At 41.4% G+C, this 14,348-nt stretch overlaps 1 protein-coding gene across 2 annotated transcripts in view; it reads right to left on the reverse strand.

Moving 5' to 3' along the window:
• Positions 1–14,348, reverse strand: part of LOC140487917 (E3 ubiquitin-protein ligase UHRF1-like) — a 186,002-nt gene that overhangs the window by 89,175 nt on the left and 82,479 nt on the right. The gene's annotated exons all lie outside the window — the stretch shown is intronic.

Genomic DNA, 14,348 nt, shown 5'->3' on the forward strand with positions numbered 1-14,348 from the left:
GTCAAAACTCAACATATGGTTCATCTAAAATTTATCTTGGTTTATTAGAATGCCTAAGCAAATCAGACAACATAACATACCTGAGCATTTGATCAAGACTGCACCCCCAGTTTACAGGAAAGTCAACCAGAAGACAAAATATGCCATACAACGAGTTAGTGCCTTGCTGTTAATAAACATTAATCAGAATGTCTGTATAGAATTATGCTATTTTGCAAACTGTCCCAGGGTTACATATATCACTGGAAGACTGCCCACAGATATGGAATGCAAAACCACACCAAACTCCCAAGCCATTTGCAGCAAGTGTGTTGACCAACTTGAGAAATGTTTTGAAACTATCTTAATGGTCATGGTAATCAGAGTCACAAAGATTCTTGAGTTAACAGATTGTGTCCCAATTAATTTACTTCATACAAATCTGAAACTTAGCTGACATCACATTTATCCAAGAGAATTTTCAAAGAATATACTGCAGTTCCACATGATGAATTTTTAGCACATTGATACCAAAAAGAAAAACCTATCCCCCAAACCAAATAAGGCATTACCTTCTGCAAACCTCATTTGATGGCAAACTCCAACGCAACAAACTGACCTTTCTTAAAACACTATGTTGATTAGCAACAAAATCAACCATAGATCATCTAGACTTATGAAAGGTTGCAGAGCTAAAACATAATTTTTATTATAGTTAATTTCTGCTTGCATTTTTACCATGACAGAGAAGCTATCTGTCATGATAAGAATGGTGGGTAAATCCAAAAATGGTATTGGCACAGGATTTGTTAACGTGTAGTTCATCGTGGTAGCAAACCACATGGGAATGAAGTGGGATTTTGGCAGCGTAAAACCTGAAGTGTGCAGAGTAGACTTGAAAATTTCATTAAAAATATCACTGGACCTGTCAAAATTGTCAAAGTTAACCATCAAATGGACCTGGCAAGATATAAAGGCATTTAGAAGTCCTGTCCTTTAAATCTCAAAGTGTTTGGAGTGTAAAAGAAAATGCTTATTATTTCACTTTGCCAACTGATATAAACCTGAGGGCTTCCATTACTGGATTAATTTGTATGACTGGTTTCACAACCTCCATATCACAGTTGGGCAGCTGCCATTTCACAGTTTGATTGACAGCCAAAAGCCCTGCCCAACCCAGCTCTATACCCAGCAGCTTCTTTATTTCGTCCAGGACTGCTGATTTCTAATCGTCTTCTACTCTTGCCCGGATCGAAAATCCTCCTGTCTCTGTACACCTGGCCTATGAGCAAAATCAGGACTTTAGATTTTCATTTACCTTAATTTGAAAGTACTGTTTGAAAAAAAGTCCTTCTCTCAAACTGCCAAGTAAAGCAATGCCCAATAGAAACTCACTTCATGATACTTTTAAATCAAATTTAGAGGATTTAGTACATTTTTTTAAAAGAGAAGTGGCAATACAAAAAATAATGGCAGTTTTTAATAAAAAGACACTTCCAAAAACATGACTCCATCACAGTGTATTGAAGGAAACACACAGAGAGATTGCAGGCACTTTCCTCATTATTTTCCTGAACTCTCAAGGTTCAAAAATTGTGCATTTGGTTTAGGACACCACAGGCCTTTCAGTTCAATGTCAGCTGTGGGCTAGATAGTGGTTCCTATTGTGTGTGATTGAGTGACTGATCAAAGATACAGCAAAGCCATGTGATTCGATTGGTGAAATCATGAGGTGAGTCTCAGATAATTTAGCTGAATTCCTTTTAGGCTAACATGGTGGAATTGAATCTACTGATTTTCAGAACATAGTCAGTAACATTTTAAAAATACATTATTAGCAAAAATACGAGTTCATGGAGTTGGAAGCAAGCTTGTGTTGTCAGTTGTTGCTGCTCCCAATAACGGGATATGCTGACATGTGCTCCTGAGGCAGTTACTACTTCTTACTGTAGATATTAAAATAAGTTTAAGAAATACATAGCTGTATCTTCAACACAGTGTAGATGTTATTAATTTAGGAGTAACAGTAAGGTGGCAGTAGGCAATAATAAAAGGGCATAAAGTGAGTGGGTGGAACTACAGCAGATAGATTTCAGTCGGCAAAGAGTCTGAACCGATAAAGTGCACTATTTTCTAAATGAGAGAGTAGGAACTGTGGGGAGCAATAGGATTTAAATAGTGGGTGGCACGGTGGCACAGCGGTTAGCACTGCTGCCTCACAGCGCCAGAGACCCGGGTTCAATTCCCGCCTCAGGCGACTGACTGTGTGGAGTTTGCACATTCTCCCAGTGTCTGCGTGGGTTTCCTCCGGGTGCTCCGGTTTCCTCCCACAGTCCAAAGATGTGCAGATCAGGTGAATTGGCCATGCTAAATTGCCCATAGTGTTAGGTAAGGGGTAGATGTAGGGGTATGGGTGGGTTGCGCTTCGGCGGGGGCGGTGTGGACTTGTTGGGCCGAAGGGCCTGTTTCCACACTGTAAGTAATCTAATCTAATCTAATCTAATCTAATCTAATCATCTAATCTAATCTAATCTAATCTAATCTAATCTAATCTAATCTAATCTTTGTACACAAATCACTAAGAACTCATGCACAGGGACAAAAGATAATTAAAAGACTAAGGAAATTCTGATCTTTATCTCAAGGGGCCTTGATTTCAAACTGAAGGAAATTATACCTCATTTATGCAGATTTGTGGTCCCTAGGTTGGCCTTGAATCGAGCGTCTTGCTCGGCCATTTCAGAGCAGTTAAAAGGCAACCACATTCCTGAGAGTCTGGAATCACATGTAGACAAGGCCTGGTAAAGACGACAGATTTTCTTCTCGAAAGGTCATCAGTGAATCAGCTGGGGATTTTACAATTTACATGGTCACCACAATTAAAACTAGATTTTAATCCCAGATTTATTAATTGAATTGAAATTCTACCACTGCTGCATTGCAATTTGAGCCTGTGTCACAGAGCTTTAGCCTGGGTCTCTGGATGACAAGTCCAGTGACATTATCATTATGTATGGTACTGAACTAGTAATCCTGACAATGAATTCAAATCCTATCACAGCTCTAAAGTAGAAAAGAAGTTCATTAGTAAACAAATATTGTCTAAAGTGGGAGCAACATTTGAATACTAACTCCAGTTCAAGCTTTGATATAGACCAGTCTGGGTTAATTAGCAATGTAAGTGTATAAACTGTCTCATTTCTTTGCAAAGATGAGGTCTGACTGGAAGACGGATTCAATGTTGAACTGCTTTTCTTCGATAATGCAAAGAAAATGGCCTCCAGTGACTGATGTGCAGTTTGTTCTCTAAATTTGTACATTTATCAATTAGGCAAACCAACCGAAAAAAAGTGTTGCGCATAGTTTAAATCTTTAATAACAGTAGATCCTGGAAATACTCAGCAGGGGAGACAACTACTGAGGTGGAAGAAACAGTCAATTCGATAATTTAATAACCCTTTATGAGAACTGGTCACAGACCTGGAGTGTTAACTCTCCTCTCTCTCTCTTTTCCCCCCCTCACAGATGCTAACAGAGCTGCTGAGCATTTCAAAACGTAATGCATTCACTTTGAACAGATCCCCAAATCAAACTCATACAGGAATCCTAAATTAAACAACAAAATTCTGCACACATAGCCCAAGTTACCCATTCACAACATTCAGATCAGTCCCATCAGAAAGCTTTAACTTGCCAATGGACAATGCACTGCTAGAAAATGCATGGAGAAGCATTTGAACCACCATGTTCATAGAATGGGCCAGCGGCAGCAGACTTGAACATCAAGCCCCCATCTTATCCAATTATAGAGTTTGCAACATTTTGGCTCAGAGATAGACTTCAAGAAAACTGTAAATAGCTCCCAAAAGAGAGCAAACATTTGCAGATGATGGATACAGTGTGTGTCAGTTTGATGACTGCACACATTGAACCCTCTTTAGATTAAAAAAAACTAAAGTTCCACAGATCTCAAAGTTATTGTAATGTTAATGTTTTACATTCAATAGCTGCACTAGGAAAATTGGATTAAAAAAAAAGACACAAACCAATCTATTGTGGTCAAAGTGCATGGGCCTTCTTTTCTTCACAATTTCCATTGATGCTACAGGTTTTCAAAACAAAAGCATAATTCTAAGCGGACACATTTACAGTGGTAACTGCAGCGATGAGCAAGCCTGCATAAAAGTGTTTTTTTTAATTCATTCACAGGATGAAGGTGTTGCTGACCAGGCATCTTTTAATTCCACATCCCTAATTTCCTAGAGGGCAGTTAAGAGTCAACCACATTGCTGTGGATCTGGAGTCACATACAGGCCAAACCAGGTAAGGATGGCAGTTTCCTTCCATAAAGCGCATTAGTGAAGCAGATGGGCTTTTCCAACAAGCAGCAATGGATTCATGGTGATCAATAGACTCTTAGTTCCAGATTTTTATTGAATTCAAATTCCACCATCTGCTGTAGCAGGATTCGAACCCAGGTCTTCCAGAACATTATCTGGGTCTCTGGGTTAACATTCTAGCTATATCACCAGGTCATCACCTCTCCATGCCATGGCCCATCATAAAGGTGGCAGCAAAATCTGGAACTTCCCTGGCAATGCAAGTGTTTCTGTCTGAAAAATTCAGGTTTTCCATACGATTCAATATTTGTTCAGTTAGATAGTTGTTTGCCAAAGCAAATCAGTGAGCTGACTGTCTTAAATCAGACACTCCATACTTTTTTGGGAGATTCTGATACTCATGTCAGTTGAGACTTGATCATAAATGAAGACTTTCGTGAAAATAAGCATGTAAGTGAAGGAGGAGAAATTGACTTCTGGAGCTCAGAGTCGAGTGTGTTTTGCTGGAAAAGCACAGCAATCAGGTAGCATCCGACGAGCAGGAAAATCCACATTTTGGGCATAAGCCCTTCATCAGGCCTGATGAAGGACTTATGCCTGAAACGTTGACTCTCCTGCTCCTCAGAAGCTGCCTGACCTGCTGGGCTTTTCCAGCATCACACTCTCGAATATAAGTGAATGCAAATTTTCAGCTTTGAAGACCTTGACTGGAACTCAGCCCTGACTGATAGGATGATAGTGGACCAACTTCTCACCCAAACATCAAGACATCATCCACATATGCACAGAAGCATACTGGCATGACAGAGACACCATTACTGGAGACTGGCATCCCATGGCAATTTACATCAAACATGTGCACCAAACCAAATGTGCAAATAGCTCTCTACAGCCAACTTTAATATCAGCTTGCACTGAGATGGCACAAATCCCTTTCTGAGTTTGGGGCATGAAAGTGGGACTAGATAATATTGGGGAGGTCAGCAATAAAGTACAACACAACAGTGAACTTGCAAACTGGCCACATAATTGGCCAATTAATTTTATTAAGTGTGAGGTATTGCATTTTGAATATGGTCTGTAGTAACATAGAACATTACAGCACAGTACAGGCCCTTCTGCTCTCAATGTTGTGCTGAGCTTTTATCCTACACTAAGATCAGACTAGCCTACATTCCATGTGCCTATCCAACAGGTGCTTAAATGTCCCTAATGTATCTGACACCATTACCACTGCTAGTAGTGCATTCCACACTCTGTGTAAAGAACCTATCTCCCCAAAACCTTCCAGCAATCACCTTAAAATTATGCCTCCTCATGATAGCCATGGGAAAATGTTTCTGGTCATCCACTCTTATCTATGCCTCTCATCACCTTTTACACGTCTGTCAAGTCACCTCTCAACCTTCTTCAATCCAATGAGAAAAGCCCTAGCTCCCTCAAACTTTCTTCGTAAGACATGCCCTCCAATCCAGGCAGCATCCTGGTAAATCTCCTCTGCACCCTCTTTAAAGCTTCCACATTCTTCCTATAATGAGGCGGCCAGAATTGAACACAATTTAAGGGCGGCACAGTGGCTCAGTGGTTAGCACTGCTGCCTCACAGTGCCAGGGATCCGGGTTCAATTCCCACCTCTGGGCAACTATCTGTGTGGAGTTTGCACATTCTGCCTGGGTCTGCATGGGTTTCCTCCAGTTGCTCCAGTTTCCTCTCACAATCCAAAGGTGTGCAGGTTAGGTGAATTGGCCATAGTGTTAGGTGCATTAGTCAGGGGTGAACATAGGGGAATGGGTCTTGGTGGGTCGCTCTTCAGAGGGTCAATTTGGACTTGTTGGGCCAAAGGGCCAACTGTAGGGAATCTATACACTGTAGGGAATCTAATCTAATATTCCAAGTGTTGTCTAACCTGGGCTCTACAGGGCTACAGCACGACCTCACGGCTCTTAAACTCAATCCCCTTGCTAATGAAAGCCCATACACCATACATCTTCCTATCAACTTGGGTGGCAACTTTGAGGAAAATAAGGCCATGGATCCCTAGATCCCTCTGTTCCTCCACACTGCCAAGGATCCTACCTTTAACCTTATACATAGCATTCAAATTTGACCTTCCAAAATGAATCATTTTAGTCTTTTTCCAGGCTGAATTCCATCTGCCACTTATCAACCAAGCTCTGTATTCTGTCAAAGTCCCATTGCAACCAACAACAGCCCTCCAAAACTTCATGTCCTTGACATACTTACTAACTCACCTTTCCACTTCCTCATCCAAATCATTTATAAAAATCACAAACAGAAGAGGTCCCAATCCAATCCCTGCAGAACACCACTGGCTATTCAGCTCCAGGCTGAATACTTTCCATCTATCGTTAACCTGCCTTCTATGGGCCAGCCAATTCTGTATTCAGATAGCCAGCTTTCCTGTATCCCTACCTCCTTACTTTCTGAATGAGCCTACCATGGGGAACCTGATCAAACACCATGCTAATATCCATATACACCACATCCACTGCTCTACTTTCACCAAGCTTTGACAAAGGGTCAGCCAGACTCGAAAAGTCAGCTCTTTTCTCTCCTTACAGATGCTGCCAGACCTGCTGAGGTTTTCCAGCGTTTTCTCTTTTGCCCTCACAAAGTCATGTTGACTATCTCTAATCAAGCGATGGCTTTCCAAATAATCATAAATCCTGGCTCTCAGAACCCTCTCCAATAATTTGCTGGCCACAGACGTGAGACTGATTATTCCTATTCCCTTGCTTGAACAAGTGGAACAACATTTTCCATTCTCCAATCATCTGGCAATACTCCAGTGAACAGTGAGGATGCAAAGATCATTGCCAAAAGGGCAGCAATCTCTTCCCTCACTTCCTGGAGTAACCTTGGGTATATTCCGTCTGGCCCATATCTATCCTTATGTTTTTCAAAATTTTCAGTACATCCTCCTTCTTAACATCAACCTGTTTGAGCATATCAGTCTGTTTCACACTGTCCTCAGAAATGTCAAGGTCCCTCTCAGGAGTGACTACTGAAGCTAAGTATTCAATAAGGACCTCCCCTACCTTGTCCAACTTGCAAGTTCCCTCCACTATCCCTGACTGGTCCTACCCCCACTCTGACATGCTGTTGCTCCTTGCAAAAGTGTAGAATGCTGTAGAGTTTTTCTTAATCCTACCTGCTAAAGATTTTTCATGCCCCTCCCTCACTGTCCTAAGACCATCCCTTCAGTTCCTTCCTGGCTACCTTGTAACCCTCTACGGCCCTGTCTGATCCTTGCCTCCTCAACATTATGTAAGCTTCTTTCTTCCCCTTGACTAGATGTTCCACATCCCTTGTCACCCAAAGTTGTTTCAATCTACCATCCCTTCCTTGCCTCAGTGGGGCAAACCTGCCCATCACCATCAGCAATTGCTCCCTAAACAACCATCACATTTCTGTCGCGCACTTCCCTAAGAACATCTGTTCCCAATTTAGGCGCCCCAGTTCCTGCCTAATAGCATTGTAATTCGCCCTCACCCAATTAAATACTTTATGAACAAATAAGATAGAAACTTTGGGGCAGTGCATTGTTGAAACAACGAACAATATAACACAGGAACGGGCCTGTGCCAACACATTTTGCCCTTCCATATTAAAATTGTCTTCACTTACTGGATCTGTATTCCACTATTTCCTTCCTATTCACGTATTCATCCAGGTGCTTCATGAATGCTGCTATTGTGTCTGCTTCCACAACCTCCTCTGGCAGTGCAATTCAGACATTCGCCACCTTTTGTGAGAGAAACGTGTCTCACACGTCTTTTAAATGTTTCCCCCCCAACCTTGCATTTGTGGCCCCTAGTAATTGACCCCTTCACCCTGGGAAAAAGCCTCCTACATTCCATGCCATTCACAAACGTATAAGCTTCCATCAGATCACCCTCAACCTCCTGCGTTCCACTGAAAACAAACCCAGTCTATCCAACCTTTCTTCATAACTAAAAGCCCCCATACCAGGCAACAACCTAGTAAAAAATTTCTGTACCCTCATGAAGGCATCCACATCCTTCTGGTATTCGGGGGACCAGAACTGTAGGCAGTTATTCCAAGTTTGCCTTAATTAACATTCTGTCAAGCTGCAGCATACCTTATCTATCCTTACACTCAATGCCCCTTCCAACGACGGCAAGCATGCCTTAAGCCTTTTTTTAAGACAATCTTATCTCCTTGCACTGTCACATTCAGTGAATTGTGGAAATTGCGGAACTGCACACCCAGATTTCTCTGCATATCAATACTCCTAAGGGTTCTACCATTCACTGTATAATTTCCACCTGTACCTGACCTTCCAAAATGCATCACCTCACATTTGTCTGGATTAAACTCCATCTGCCATTTTTCTGCCCATGCTTCCAACTGATCTATACCTTGCTGTATCCTCTGACAATCCTCCTCACTATCCGCAACTCTGCCAATCTTTGTAGCATGTGCGAACTTACCAATTAGACCAGCTACATTTTCCTCCAAATCATTAATGTAGATCATGAACAGCAGAGGTCCCAGCACTGATCCCTGTGGAACACCGTTAGTCTCAACCCTCCATTCTGAAAAGCATCCTTCCACCGCTACTCACGGTCTTCTGTAACTAAGCCAGTTCTGTATCCGTCTTGCCAGCTCACCCCTGATACTGTGTAACTTCACCTCTTGTACCAGTCTGCCATGGGGACCTTGTCAAAGGCTTTACTGAAGTCCAATATATTGCTTTTCCCTCATCAATCATCTTCAATATCTCCTCAAAAAAACTTGATCAAGTTATTGAGGCACAATCTCCCCAGAGCAAAAGCATTCTGTTTATCCCTAATCAGGCCCTACCACTAATGTGAGACTCACAGGCCTATAATTTACTGGCTTATCCATGTCACCCTTTTTAAACAATGGAACAACATTAGCTATTCTCCAGTCCTCTGGAATTTCACCTGTGGCCAAAGAGAATATAATGATATCTGTCAATGCTTCAGCAATTTTGATCTGGAGGTGCCGGTGTTAGACTGGGGTGTACAAAGTTAAAAACCACACAACACCAGGTTATTGTCCAACAGGTTTACTTGGAAGCACTAGCTTTCGGAGCGCTGCTCCTTCATCAAGTGGTTGAAGGAGCAGCGTTCCAAAAGTTAGTGCTTCCAAATAAACCTGCTGGACTACAACCTGAGGTTGAGAGATTTGTAACTCAGCAATTTATTCTCTTGCCTCCCACAATAATCTGGGATCGATCCCGTCACGCCCCAGAGACTTACCTACCTTATTTTTTTTTTTTAAGATGCACAATGCCTCTTCCTTTTTAAAAGCAGCTTGACTTAGAAGTTCAACACTCCCCTGAGATCATCCTCTACCAATTTTTTTCTATTTGGTGAATACTGGCACAAAGTATTCATTTAGGACCTCACCTACATCTTCTGGCTCCACACTTACATTCCTTCCTTGTCCTTGAGTGGGCAAACCCTTTCCTTGGCTACACTCTTGCTTTTTATATGTGTATAAAAAGCCTTGGGATTCTCCTTAGTCTTGTTCACCAATGAATTTTCATGACCCCTTTTAGTTCTTCTAATTCCTTGCTTAAGTTCTTTCCTAATCTCTTTATATACTTCAAGGGCTTCATCACCTCCCATGCTCCCAGACCTTATGAATGCTTCCTTTTTCTTTTTGACTAACATCATTATAGCCTTAGTCAATCAAACGTTCATGTAACTTGTCATACCTATCCTTCATTCTCACAGGAACGTCTGCTCTATCAACTACCATTTGAAATACTCCCACATCTGATGTAGATTTACCCTCAAGCAGCCATCTCCAAACAACACTCTCCAGTTCCTGCCTGATATTGTTATAGTTCAACTTTGCCCAATTTAACACCTTTACCCAAGGACTGCTGTTATCCTTAACAATGAGTAATTTAAAACTCTCTGTATCATTGTCACTACTTCTAAAATGATTCCCCACTGAAACTTCACTCACCTGGCGGGGCTCATTTCCCAAAGCTAGATCCAGTTATACCCCCTCTGTAGTTGGACAAATACAGTGTGTCAAGAAACCCTTTTGAATGGTCCTTACAAATCTGCTCCATCCAAGCCCCTAGCATGAAGTGAGTCCCAATCAATAAAGGGAAGTTAAAATCACCCGCCACAACAACCCTGGTGTTTTTACAGCTTTCTAAAATCTGTCCACATATTCTCTCCTCTATCTCCTGCTGCCTGTTGGGAAACCAGTAGAATACTCCCAGCATCATGATTTCACCTTTCTTTTTCCTGAATGGTACCCATATTGCCTCACTGCATGAGTCCTCTGACATATCCTCCCTCAGTATACCTGTGAGATACTCCTTTACCAGTAATGCAAATCCCCCACCACTTTTACGGATTTCAGGCATCATTAAGGATGCAAAGTCTTGTTTCAAAATCTGTTCCCAAGCCCAAGAATCGCTGGAAGGTTGTCTATTCTATACAATGTCTTCATCAATGTTGCTTCACAACAATGGACTTGGAGCCTGATTGAGATGCTCTTTGAAGCACTGTGGGGTGCATCTTTTTACAATTGGTGCACTACCGATCTACAGAACTCTACTCAAAAGGTTCCTGTGCCACTACATGGTGGCCCTTAAGTCCCTGGGCAGGCCATATTCAAGTGAATCCCTTAAATTATCACACTTGTGCACCCATGCAGAAAATAGTAAATGGGTAATCCACATGACAAAAGTGCCATCACACTCCCCGATCTCAGCGTCAAAAAAAGCATTATTATCTACCAAATTTCAGATCAGACTAAATCAGAAGGTTAAGGAAATGTAAAATTTGATAATTTGATAATTTGATAATGTGATTAGAGAGAGGCTTGCAAAAGATAGGATTAGCAAAATAAACAGATCATTACTAATTTATATTACTATCCATTAATCTAACCTCAGCCTAGACAAAAGCCTTCATGATGAAAATTGGAGAACATTGTCATTATTGAATAAAGGCTAGACAAAGGTCCAATGTAGGTTAAGTGTGCAGCTGTTAAGGCATAGCAAAAACAAGGAATTTTCTTTCTTCAAGAAATAAGGGTTTTTATTTTGGCTCACACAAGAGACCTAGAAGCGAGAAAATTAATTGATAAAAAAAGTAGTTACAGGTAGACAGAATCTCAATCTACAGTGTACAGTCACCTTAGGAGAGGGAAACCTACTTGATCGGATTAGAAGATCAAAAATTGTGGATTCTGACATTCTGAAATGGAAACAAAGTGATGTAACACTCAATAAGTCTATCTGCATTTGCAGAGAGAAAAACAGGTCTCACAGGAGGTGGGATTTCCATTCGTGTCAGATCTGTGGCCCCCAGAAAGAGTTTAAAAAGTTTGTTGGCCACTTGGGTAGGCTGTTTAAGAAAAGCCCATTCAATTTTGTCAGACCTCAAACCAGTTGCACTGATGATATCATAATCGTCTAGCCCTCACCATCTCCCCATAACCCATCCATGTCAGCTCACTGCAACTCATACCCACCTCTCATGGCCCCACATACACTAATCAACTTAAGCCTCCAGCCACTATTCACAGCGCAGAACCAATTAAACCTATACTATCAATAGAATGTACAAAGAGTTTTGAAGCATCCAGTCATTCATACATACTCGCTTAAGACAGTCTTGTCACGCAGCCTCAGTTGAGAACCCAGACACACTTCAGTCTGTTGAAACAGCTGCACCTCAGGGGAAAACAAATGTTAGATTGACAGTACTTTCCCTGGAATCTAGGTCGCTAATTGCACAGTGCTGAATTATGCAAGATGAAGAAGTGTTAAGTGCTTGCAATTTCTGCTATTAGGATGGAGGTGTGGAGATCCATAGCATGACATTAGGTGCTTGGTTTTAAACTTTCGTTCCATAAGGTTCTTTCATCCAGTCAATGGTCACAATACTACCAAAATGCTGGGAAACGAGTCTTTTAAAAGCTGGTAGCTCCATGATAATTGCAGGGCACTACAGGATGCCTGTCATCCCAGAAGAGCCAGCCAGGTTGGGAGCTCTGGGTCTGGCCTCATGGCCCACAGTTCTAACCTACACTGGTGGAAACTGGGGTGCCAGATTGGGGAGATGATGTAGAATTGGATCCCACCTGCCATTTCTAGATGTTTACAAGGATGTTGCCAGCGTTGGAGAATTTGAGCTACAGGGAGAGGTTGAATAGGCTAGGGATTTTTTTTCCCTGGAGTTTCGGAGGCTGAGGGGTGATCTTAAAGGTTTATAAAATCATAAGAGGCATGGATAGGATAAATAGACAAAATCTCTTCCCTGGGGTGGGGGAGTCCAGAACTAGAGGGCATAGGTTGAGGGTGAGAGGGGAAAAGATATAAAAGCCACCTGAGGGGCAACGTTTTCTCAGAGGGTGGTACATGTATGAAATGAGCTGCCAGAGGAAGTGGTGGAGGCTGGTACGATTGCAACACTTAAAGGGCAGCTGGATGGATAAATGAATAGGAAGGGTTTAGAGGGATATGGGCCAGGTACTGGCAGGTGGGACTAGATTGGGTTGGGATATCTAGTTGGCATGAAGGGTCTGTTTCCATGTTGTACATCTCTATGACTTTATATTCACGGAGTCTCACAACTTCCTGAAAACCTAGCCCAATGTTACACATCTGTAATCTTTCATTAGACAATCCTGATGAAAATGATACAGACCTGAAATATTAGCTGTTTTTCTCTCCATAGATACTTCAGGACCTATTGAATGTTTCCTGCATTTTCTGTTTTTACATATTTATGGTAACATTCAGTCAAAGGAATTGGACCCAAGAGGGCTGTTATATTTCATGGTGTTGCCAACCTACAGGTTTGACGGGTGATATGACCTGAAAGGGGCAACAAGGGTTTGAATTCTTTTTTATTTAACAACAAATAATTCCAGTGAGTTATAGTCAAAGCTATGCAAGCAATGCAAAGCTTGCAGTAACTGGTTAATGGTGCTTTGCATGGTTTACATGTATTCAGGTACACATATAAAGTTCACCAAATTAGACTGTTATAAACAGATGCACTGGGTGTACACTCGATAGAATCAAGAGAGAAACTACCAATGTATAAATTTCTTGGTAATTTGATAGGAATAGTCGAGAACAGTGGACGTGCAGATCTGATACTCAACACACCACAAGTACAATAGTTAGCATGCACCATAGAGTTCTCAAACTTGTGCATTCAAGCACACGTATATGGTGGTTAACCAAGCAGTTCTTGACTGGTTTTCCACTCAAGATAATTGATAGATACAACAGAAGCAGAGTTACTGATATGCAATTACGAATGCCTAAAATTTGGTTTGACACTTACAAATTTGAATCAGGAACAGATATTTCATCCAAACATACAGCAAAGTTGATACTGACGTATTAAAGCTAGATTGAACAGTTATAGTTGCCAGAGTCAAGGTTATTTGTGAGTTAGTTAAGTTAGTTTAACCATTGTTAAACAATAAATATTAAAACAACAGGATGAGATTATTTCACAGGAATGGAATGGAATATCTCATGAATGAACCTGGCTCAATAATACATATTTGTTTCTCTGCACTGACTAAAGCACAATATCAAAAGCCAGGCAAGTTTAGTTCAAAGTTCAATTTGCAGAATGAGATCATCTCGACTACAGTAATGGTTGAGCTAGTCACAATTCCCTGAGGACAGTCTGGAAAGAATGTTCCAACAATTCTAAATGTAAACGACAGTGCAGAGTATAGTCGCTGCTTAGGCCCTCGGACCAGATTCAGCTACAATTTCACACTGCTGTTGAAAAAGATGGCTGACACGATTGTCAGGAATTTCTTTAGGGGTTCTCCTGATATATTACCCGAATTTGGTGAAAACTCCCATTTATGCATGTGAATTAGTTTTCTGTGTTCATCCATCAGGTGAACAACTTGAGAGAGATGGCAAAGGTTTCACAATGCCCTCACATCCAGAAACATGAGTGAGCACTTTGAGTGGCAAGAAGGGAGGAAAGACTTTTTTTTAAAAAAGAA

Source organism: Chiloscyllium punctatum, chromosome 2 (assembly GCF_047496795.1).
Source record: "Chiloscyllium punctatum isolate Juve2018m chromosome 2, sChiPun1.3, whole genome shotgun sequence".
In the NCBI taxonomy this organism is placed as follows: Eukaryota; Metazoa; Chordata; class Chondrichthyes; order Orectolobiformes; family Hemiscylliidae; genus Chiloscyllium; species Chiloscyllium punctatum.